Below are 12,030 nucleotides of genomic sequence, written 5' to 3' on the forward strand. Positions count from 1 at the left end.
TTCCTAGGATTGGAATTGATTGGATTGGATAGAATTGGATTGGATCGGATTGCATTGGATTGGATTGGATTGGATCCCGTTCCTTGGATTGGACTGGACTGGATTGGATTGGACTGGATTGGATTGGATGGGATTGGATGGAGTGGATTGGATTGGATTGCTTTGGATGCCGATCCTTGGATTGGATTGGATTGGATTGGATGCCGTTTCTTGGATTGGATTGGATTGGATTGGATTGGATTGGATCGGATTGGATTGGATTGGATTGGACGGCGTTCCTTGGATTGGATTGGATAGGGTTGGATTGCATTGGATTGGATTGCTTGCCGTTCATTGGATTGGATTGGATTGGATTGGATTGGACTGGATTGGATTGGATTGGATTGAATGTCGTTCCTTAGATTGGATTGGATTAGATTGGATTCGATCGGATTGGATTGGACTGGATTGCATTGCATTGGATTGGATTGGATGCCGTTCCTTGGATTGGATTGGATAGGATTGGATTGCATTGGATTGGATTGCATGCCGTTCATTGGATTGGATTGGATTGGATTGGATTGGACTGGATTGGATTGGATTGGATTGGATTGAATGTCGTTCCTTAGATTGGATTGGATTAGATTGGATTGGATCGGATTGGATTGGACTGGATTGCATTGCATTGGATTGGATTAGATGCCGTTCCTTGGATTGGATTGGCTCCGATTGGATTGGATTGGATTGGATGCCGTTCATTGGATTGGATTGTATTGGGTTGGATTGGATTGGTTTGGTGTGGATTGGATTGGATTGGATTGGATGCCGTTCCTTTGATTGCATTGGGTTTCATTGGACTGGATTGGATTGGATTGGATTGAATTCCGTTCCTTGGATCTGATTGGATTGGATTGGATGCCGTTCCTAGGATTGGAATTGATTGGATTGGATAGAATTGGATTGGATCGGATTGCACTGGATTGGATTGGATTGGATCCCGTTCCTTGGATTGGACTGGACTGGATTGGATTGGACTGGTTTGGATTGGATGGGATTGGATGGGGTGGATTGGATTGGATTGGATTGGTTTGGATGCCGATCCTTGGATTGGATTGGATTGGATTGAATGCCGTTTCTTGGATTGGATTGGATTGGATTGGGTTGGATTGGATCGGATTGGATTGGATTGGATTGGATTGGATGGCGTTCCTTGGAATGGATTGGATTGGATTGGATTGCATTGGATTGGATTGGATGGGATGGGATTGGAGTGGAGTGGATTCGATTGGATTGGATATGTTTGGATGCCGATCCTTGGATTGGATTGGATTGGATTGGATTGGATGCCGTTTCTTGGATTGGATTGGATTGGATTGGATCGGATCGGATTGGATTGGAATGAATTGGATGGCGTTCCTTGGATTGGATTGGATAGGATTAGATTGGATTGGATTGGATTGGGGAGGATGCCGTTCGTTGGATTGGATTGGATTGGTTTGGTTTAATGCCGTTCCTTGGATTGGATTGGATTGGATGCCGTTACTTTGATTGAATTGGATTGGATTGGGTTGCATTGGATTGGATGGCATGCCGTTCATTGGATGGATTGGATTTGATTGGATTGGATTGAATGCCGTTCCTTCGACTGGATTGTATTTTATTGTATTGGATTGGATTGGATTGGATTGGATTGCATTGGTTTGGATTCGATTGTATTGGATTGGAGTGGATTGGATGCCGTTCCTTGGATTGGATTGAATAGGATTGGATTGTAATAGATTGCATGCCGTTCCTCAGATTGGCTGGATTGGCTTGGCTTGGCTTGGCTTGGATTGGATTCGATTGAATTCGATTGGATTGGATGCCGTTCCTTGGATTGGATTGGATTGGATGGCATTGCATTGGATTGGATTGCATTGGATTGGATGCCGTCTCTTGGATTGGATTGGATTGGATTGAATCGAATTGGATTCAATTGGATTGGATTGGATGGCGTTCCTTGGATTGGATTGGATAGGATTAGATTGGATTGGATTGGATTGGGCCGGATGCCGTTTGTTGGATTGGATTGGATTGGTTTCATGCCGTTCCTTGGATTAGATTGGATTGGATTGGATTGGGCTGGATACCATTCGTTGGATTGGATCAGATTGGATTGGTTTCATGCCGTTCCTTGGATTAGATTGGCTTGGATTGGATTGGATTGGATTGGATTTGATTGGAAGCCGTTCCTTGAATTGGAATGGATTGGATTGGATTGGATCTGTTTGGATTGGATTGGATTGGATTGGATTGCGTTCCTTGGATTGGATTGGATAGGATTGGATTGCATTGGATTGGATTGCATGCCGTTCATTGGATTGGATTGAATGTCGTTCCTTCGATTGGATTGGATTAGATTGGTTTGGATCGGATTGGATTGGACTGGATTGCATTGCAATGGATTGGATTGGATGCCGTTCCTTGGATTGGATTGGCTCCGATTGGGTTGGATTGCATTGGATGCCGTTCATTGGATTGGATTGTATTGGGTTGGATTGGATTGGATTGGATTGGTTCGGATTGGATTGGATTGGATTGGATTCGATTGGATGCCGTTCCTTTGATTGCATTTAGTTTCATTGGACTGGATTGGTTTGGATTGGATTGAATGCCGTTCCTTGGATTGGATTGGATTGGACTGGATTGGATTCCGTTCCTAGGACTGGAATTGATTGGATTGGATTGAATGCCGTTCCTTCGACTGGATTGTATTTTATTGTATTGGATTGGATTGGATTGGATTGGATTGCATTGGTTTGGATTCGATTGTATTGGATTGGAGTGGATTGGATGCCGTTCCTTGGATTGGATTGAATAGGATTGGATTGGAATAGATTGGATGCCGTTCCTCAGATTGGACTGGATTGGCTTGGCTTGGCTTGGCTTGGATTGGATTCGATTGAATTCGATTGGATTGGATGCCGTTCCTTGGATTGGATTGGATTGGATGGCATTGCATTGGATTGGATTGCATTGTTTTGGATGCCGTCTCTTGGATTGGATTGCATTGGATTGAATCGGATTGGATTCAATTGGTTTGGATTGGATGGCGTTCCTTGGATTGGATTGGATAGGATTAGATTGGATTGGATTGGATTGGGCCGGATGCCGTTTGTTGGATTGGATTGGATTGGTTTCATGCCGTTCCATGGATTAGATTGGATTGGATTGGATTGGGCTGGATACCATTCGTTGGATTGGATCAGATTGGATTGGTTTCATGCCGTTCCTTGGATTAGATTGGCTTGGATTGGATTGGATTGGATTGGATTGGATTTGATTGGAAGCCGTTCCTTGAATTGGAATGGATTGGATTGGATTGGATCTGTTTGGATTGGATTGGATTGGATTGGATTGCGTTCCTTGGATTGGATTGGATAGGATTGGATTGCATTGGATTGGATTGCATGCCGTTCATTGGATTGGATTGAATGTCGTTCCTTCGATTGGATTGGATTAGATTGGTTTGGATCGGATTGGATTGGACTGGATTGCATTGCAATGGATTGGATTGGATGCCGTTCCTTGGATTGGATTGGCTCCGATTGGGTTGGATTGGATTGGATGCCGTTCATTGGATTGGATTGTATTGGGTTGGATTGGATTGGATTGGTTCGGATTGGATTGGATTGGATTGGATTCGATTGGATGCCGTTCCTTTGATTGCATTTAGTTTCATTGGACTGGATTGGTTTGGATTGGATTGAATGCCGTTCCTTGGATTGGATTGGATTGGATTGGATTCCGTTCCTAGGATTGGAATTGATTGGATTGGATTGGACTGGTTTGGATTCGATGGGATTGGATGGAGTGGATTGGATTGGATTGGATTGGTTTGGATGCCGATCCTTCGATTGGATTGGATGCCGTTTCTTGGATTGGATTGGATTGGATTGGATCGGATTGGATTGGATTGGATTGGACGGCGTTCCTTGGATTGGATTGGATAGGATTGGATTGCATTGGATTGGATTGCATGCCGTTCATTGGATTGGATTGGATTGGATTGGACTGGATTGGATTGGATTGGATTGGATTGAATGTCGTTCCTTAGATTGGATTGGATTAGATTGGATTGGATCGGATTGGATTGGACTGGATTGCATTGCATTGGAATGGATTGGATGCCGTTCCTTGGATTGGATTGGCTCCGATTGGATTGGATTGGATTGGATTGGATTGGATTGGACTGGTTTGGATGCCGATCCTTCGACTGGATTGTATTGTATTGTATTGTATTAGATTGGATTGCATTGGGATGGATTTCATGCCGTTCCTTGGATTGGACTGGATTGAATGCCGTTCCTTGGATTGGAGTGGATTGCATTGGATTGGATTGGATTGGATCCCGTTCCTTGGATTGGACTGGTTTGGATTCGATGGGATTGGATGGAGTGGATTGGATTGGATTGGATTGAATGCCGTTCCTTGGATTGTATTGGATTGGATTGGATTGGATGCCGTTGCTAGGAATGGAATTGATTGGATTGGATTGGACTGGTTTGGATTCGATGGGATTGGATGGAGTGGATTGGATTCGATTGGATTGGTTTGGATGCCGATCCTTGGATTGGATTGGATTGGATTGGATGCCGTTTCTTGGATTGGATTGGATTGGATTGGATCGGATTGGATTGGATTGGATTGGACGGCGTTCCTTGGATTGGAATTGATAGGATTGGATTGCATTGGATTGGATTGCATGCCGTTCATTGGATTGGATTGGATTGGATTGGACTGGATTGGATTGGATTGGATTGGATTGAATGTCGTTCCTTTGATTGGATTGGATTAGCTTGGATTGGATCGGATTGGATTGGACTGGATTGCATTGCATTGGAATGGATTGGATGCCGTTCCTTGGATTGGATTGGCTCCGATTGGATTGGATTGGATTGGTTTGGATGCCGATCCTTCGTCTGGTTTGTATTGTATTGTATTGTATTGGATTGGATTGCATTGGGATGGATTTCATGCCGTTCCTTGGATTGGATTGGATTGAATGCCGATCCTTGGATTGGATTGGATTGCATTGGAGTGGATTGGATTGGATCCCGTTCCTTGGATTGGACTGGACTGGATTGGATTGGACTGGTTTGGATTCGATGGGATTGGATGGAGTGGATTGGATTGGATTGGATTGGTTTGGATGCCGATCCTTGGATTGGATTGGATTGGATTGGATGCCGTTTCTTGGATTGGATTGGATTGGATTGGATTGGATTGGATCGGATTGGATTGGATTGGATTGGACGGCGTTCCTTGGATTGGATTGGATTGGATAGGATTGGATTGCATTGGATTGGATTGCATGCCGTTCATTGGATTGGATTGGATTGGATTGGACTGGATTGGATTGGATTGGATTGGATTGAATGTCGTTCCTTAGATTGGATTGGATTAGATTGGATTGGATCGGATTGGATTGGACTGGATTGCATTGCATTGGAATGGATTGGATGCCGTTCCTTGGATTGGATTGGATCCGATTGGATTGGATTGGATTGGATTGGATTGGATTGGATGCCGATCCTTGGATTGGATTGGATTGGATTGGATGCCGTTTCTTGGATTGGATTGGATTGGATAGGATTGGATTGCATTGGATTGGATTGCATGCCGTTCATTGGATTGGATTGGATTGGATTGGACTGGATTGGATTGGATTGGATTGGATTGAATGTCGTTCGTTAGATTGGATTGGATTAGATTGGATTGGATCGGATTGGATTGGACTGGATTGCATTGCATTGGAATGGATTGGATGCCGTTCCTTGGATTGGATTGGATCCGATTGGATTGGATTGGATTGGATTGGATTGGATTGGATGCCGTTCATTGGATTGGATTGTATTGGGTTGGATTGGACTGGATTGGTTTGGATGCCGATCCTTCGACTGGATTGTATTGTATTGTATTGGATTGGCTTGGATTGGCTTGGATTGGTTTGGATTGGATTGAATTGGATTGGAGTGGATTGGATGCCGTTCCTTGGATTGGATTGGATAGGATTGGATTAGATTGGATTCCGTTCCTCAGATTGGATTGGATTGGCTTGGTTTGGCTTGGATTGGATTGGATTGGATTGGATTGGATGCCGTTCCTTGGATTGGATTGGTTTGGATTGGAGGACGTTCCTTCGATAGGACTGTATTGTATTGGATTGGATCGTATTGGATTGGATTGGATGGCATTGCATTGGATTGGATTGGATTGGATTGGATGCCGTTTCTTGGATTGGATTGGATTGGATTGGATTGGATTGGATGAGATTGGATGCCGTTCCTAGGATTGGAATTGATTGGATTGGATTGGATTGGATCGGATTGCATTTGATTGGATTGGATTGGATGGCGTTCCTTAGATTGGATTGGATAGGATTAGATTGGATTGTATTGGATTGGGCTTGATTCCGTTCGTTGGATTGGATTGGATTGGAATGGATTGGTTTACTGCCGTTCCTTGAATTGGATTGGATTGGATTGGATTGGATGCCGTGACTTGGATTGGATTGGATTGGATTGGATGCCGTTCCTTAGATTGCATTGGATTGGATTGGATTGGAATGGATTGCATTGGATTGGATTGGATTGGATGCCGTTCCTTGAATTGGGTTGTATTGGATTGGATTGGATTGTATTGAATTTGATTGGATCGGAGTTGATTCGATGCCGTTCCTTGGATAGGATTGGATTGGATTGCATCGGTTTGGATTCCATTGGATTGCATTGGATGGCGATCCTTGGATTGGATTGGATAGGATTGGATTGCATTGGATTGGATTGCATGCCGTTCATTGGATTGGATTGGATTGGATTGGATTTGATGCCGTTCCTTGTATTGGATTGGATTGGATTGGATTGAATGCCGTTTCGTGGATTGGATTGGATTGGATTGGATTGCATTGCATTGGATTGGATTGGATTGGATGCCGTTTCTTGGGTTGGATTGGATTGGATTGAATCGGATTGGATTGGATTGGATTGGATTGGGGTGGATGCCGTTCGTTGGATTGGATTGGATTGGATTGGACTGGATTGGATTGGATTGGATTGGATTGAATGTCGTTCCTTAGATTGGATTGGATTCGATTGGATTGGATCGGATTGGATTGGACTGGATTGCATTGCATTGTATTGGATTGGATGCCGTTCATTCGATTGGATTGTATTGGGTTGGATTGGATTGGATTGGTTCGGATTGGATTGGATTGGATTGGATTGGATTGGATTGGATTGGATGCCGTTCATTGGATTGGATTGTATTGGGTTGGATTGGACTGGATTGGTTTGGATGCCGATCCTTCGACTGAATTGTATTGTATTGTATTGGATTGGATTGCATTGGGGTGGCTTTCATGCCGTTCCTTGGATTGGATTTGATAGGATTGGATAAGATTGGATTCCGTTCCTCAGATTGGATTGGATTGGCTTGGTTTGGCTTGGATTGGATTGGATTGGATTGGATGCCGTTCCTTGGATTGGATTGGTTTGGATTGAAGGACGTTCCTTCGATAGGACTGTATTGTATTGGATTGGATCGTATTGGATTGGATTGGATGGCATTGCATTGGATTGGATTGGATTGGATTGGATGCCGTTTCTTGGATTGGATTGGATTGGATTGGATTGGATTGGATTGGATTGGATTGGATTGGACTGGTTTGGATGCCGATCCTTCGACTGGATTGTATTGTATTGTATTGTATTGGATTGGATTGCATTGGGATGGATTTCATGCCGTTCCTTGGATTGGACTGGATTGAATGCCGTTCCTCGGATTGGAGTGGATTGCATTGGATTGGATTGGATTGGATCCCGTTCCTTGGATTGGACTGGTTTGGATTCGATGGGATTGGATGGAGTGGATTGGATTGGATTGGATTGAATGCCGTTCCTTGGATTGTATTGGATTGGATTGGAATGGATGCCGTTCCGAGGATTGGAATTGATTGGATTGGATTGGACTGGTTTGGATTCGATGGGATTGGATGGAGTGGATTGGATTCGATTGGATTGGTTTGGATGCCGATCCTTGTATTGGATTGGATTGGATTGGATGCCGTTTCTTGGATTGGATTGGATTGGATTGGCTTGGATCGGATTGGATTGGATTGGATTGGACGGCGTTCCTTGGATTGGATTGGATAGGATTGGATTGCATTGGATTGGATTGCATGCCGTTCATTGGATTGGATTGGATTGGATTGGACTGGATTGGATTGGATTGGATTGGATTGAATGTCGTTCCTTAGATTGGATTGGATTAGATTGGATTGGATCGGATTGGATTGGACTGGATTGCATTGCATTGGAATGGATTGGATGCCGTTCCTTGGATTGGATTGGCTCCGATTGGATTGGATTGGATTGGATTGGATTGGTTTGGATGCCGATCCTTCGACTGGTTTGTATTGTATTGTATTGTATTGGATTGGATTGCATGGGATGGATTTCATGCCGTTACTTGGATTGGATTGGATTGAATGCCGATCCTTGGATTGGATTGGATTGCATTGGATTGGATTGGATTGGATCCCGTTCCTTGGATTGGACTGGACTGGATTGGATTGGACTGGTTTGGATTCGATGGGATTGGATGGAGTGGATTGGATTGGATTGGATTGGTTTGGATGCCGATCCTTGGATTGGATTGGATTGGATGCCGTTTCTTGGATTGGATTGGATTGGATTGGATTGGATTGGATCGGATTGGATTGGATTGGATTGGACGGCGTTCCTTGGATTGGATTGGATAGGATTGGATTGCATTGGATTGGACTGCATGCCGTTCATTGGATTGGATTGGATTGGATTGGACTGGATTGGATTGGATTGGATTCCGTTCCTCAGATTGGATTGGATTGGCTTGGTTTGGCTTGGATTGGATTGGATTGGATTGGATTGGATGCCGTTCCTTGGATTGGATTGGTTTGGATTGAAGGACGTTCCTTCGATAGGACTGTATTGTATTGGATTGGATCGTATTGGATTGGATTGGATGGCATTGCATTGGATTGGATTGGATTGGATGCCGTTTCTTGGATTGGATTGGATTGGATTGGATTGGATTATATTGGATGCCGTTCCTAGGATTGGAATTGATTGGATTGGATTGGATTGGATCGGATTGCATTTGATTGGATTGGATTGGATGGCGTTCCTTAGATTGGATTGGATAGGATTCGATTGTATTGTATTGGATTGGGCTTGATTCCGTTCGTTGGATTGGATTGGATTGGAATGGATTGGTTTACTGCCGTTCCTTGAATTGGATTGGATTGGATTGGATTGGATGCCGTGACTTGGATTGGATTGGATTGGATTGGATGCCGTTCCTTAGATTGCATTGGATTGGATTGAATTGGAATGGATTGCATTGGATTGGATTGGATTGGATGCCGTTCCTTGAATTGGGTTGTATTGGATTGGATTGGATTGTATTGAATTTGATTGGATCGGAGTTGATTTGATGCCGTTCCTTGGATAGGATTGGATTGGATTGGATCGGTTTGGATTCCATTGGATTGCATTGGATGGCGATCCTTGGATTGGATTGGATAGGATTGGATTGCATTGGATTGGATTGCATGCCGTTCATTGGATTGGATTGGATTGGATTGGATTTGATGCCGTTCCTTGTATTGGATTTGATTGGATTGGATTGAATGCCGTTTCGTGGATTGGATTGGATTGGATTGGATTGCATTGCATTGGATTGGATTGGATTGGATGCCGTTTCTTGGATTGGATTGGATTGGATTGAATCGGATTGGATTGGATTGGATTGGATTGGGGTGGATGCCGTTCGTTGGATTGGATTGGATTGGATTGGACTGGATTGGATTGGATTGGATTGGATTGAATGTCGTTCCTTAGATTGGATTGGATTCGATTGGATTGGATCGGATTGGATTGGTCTGGATTGCATTGCATTGGATTGGATTGGATGCCGTTCATTGGATTGGATTGTATTGGGTTGGATTGGATTGGATTGGTTCGGATTGGATTGGATTGGATTGGGTTGCATTCGCTTGGATGCCGTTCGTTTGATTGCATTGAGTTTCATTGGACTGGATTGGATTGGGTAGGATTGAATGCCGTTCCTTGGATTGGATTGGATTGGATTGAATGCCGTTCCCAGGATTGGAATTGATTGGATTGGATAGAATTGGATTGGATCGGATTGCATTGGATTGGATTGGATTGGATCCCGTTCCTTGGATTGGACTGGACTGGATTGGATTGGACTGGATTGGATTGGATGGGATTGGATGGAGTGGATTGGATTGGATTGGATTGCTTTGGATGCCGATCCTTGGATTGGATTGGATTGGATTGGATGCCGTTTCTTGGATTCGATTGGATTGGATTGGATTGGATCGGATTGGATTGGATTGGATTGGACGGCGTTCCTTGGATTGGATTGGATAGGATTGGATTGCATTGGATTGGATTGCATGCCGTTCATTGGATTGGATTGGATTGGATTGGACTGGATTGGATTGGATTGGATTGAATGTCGTTCCTTAGATTGGATTGGATTAGATTGGATTCGATCGGATTGGATTGGACTGGATTGCATTGCATTGGATTGGATTGGATTGGATGCCGTTCCTTGGATTGGATTGGATAGGATTGGATTGCATTGGATTGGATTGCATGCCGTTCATTGGATTGGATTGGATTGGATTGGACTGGATTGGATTGGATTGGATTGGATTGAATGTCGTTCCTTAGATTGGATTGGATTAGATTGGATTGGATCGGATTGGATTGGACTGGATTGCATTGCATTGGATTGGATTAGATGCCGTTCCTTGGATTGCATTGGCTCCGATTGGATTGGATTGGATTGGATTGGATGCCGTTCATTGGATTGGATTGTATTGGGTTGGATTGGATTGGTTTAGTTTGGATTGGATTGGATTGGATGCCGTTCCTTTGATTGCATTGGTTTTCATTGCACTGGATTGGATTGGATTGGATTGAATTCCGTTCCTGGGATTTGATTGGATTGGATTGGATGCCGTTCCTAGGATTGGAATTGATTGGATTGGATAGAATTGGATTGGATCGGATTGCATTGGATTGGATTGGATTGGATCCCGTTCCTTGGATTGGACTGGACTGGATTGGATTGGACTCGTTTGGATTGGATGGGATTGGATGGAGTGGATTGGATTGGATTGGATTGGTTTGGATGCCGATCCTTGGATTGGATTGGATTGGATTGGATGCCGTTTCTTGGATTGGATTGGATTGGATTGGGTTGGGTTGGATTGGATCGGATTGGATTGGATTGGATTGGATTGGATGGCGTTCCTTGGAATGGATTGGATAGAATTGGATTGCATTGGATTGGATTGGATTGGATTGGATGGGATGGGATTGGAGTGGAGTGGATTCCATTGGATTGGATATGTTTGGATGCCGATCCTTGGATGGGATTGGATTGGATTGGATTGGATGCCGTTTCTTGGATTGGATTGGATTGGATTGGATTGGATTGGATTGGAATGGATTGGATGGCGTTCCTTGGATTGGATTGGATTGGATTGCATTGGATTGGATTGGATTGGATGGGATGGGATTGGAGTGGAGTGGATTCGATTGGATTGGATATGTTTGGATGCCGATCCTTGGATTGGATTGGATTGGATTGGATTGGATGCCGTTTCTTGGATTGGATTGGATTGGATTGGATCGGATTGGATTGGAATGGATTGGATGGCGTTCCTTGGATTGGATTGGATTGGATTAGATTGGATTGGATTGGATTGGGGAGGATGCCGTTCGTTGGATTGGATTGGATTGGTTTGGTTTAATGCCGTTCCTTGGATTGGATTGGATTGGATGCCGTTACTTTGATTGAATTGGATTGGATTGGGTTGCATTGGATTGGATGGCATGCCGTTCATTGGATGGATTGGATTTGATTGGATTGGATTGGATTGGATTGAATGCCTTTCCTTCGACTGGATTGTATTTTATTGTATTGGATTGGATT

This window comes from Mustelus asterias, chromosome 23 (genome assembly GCF_964213995.1).
Source record: "Mustelus asterias chromosome 23, sMusAst1.hap1.1, whole genome shotgun sequence".
Lineage (NCBI taxonomy): Eukaryota > Metazoa > Chordata > Chondrichthyes > Carcharhiniformes > Triakidae > Mustelus > Mustelus asterias.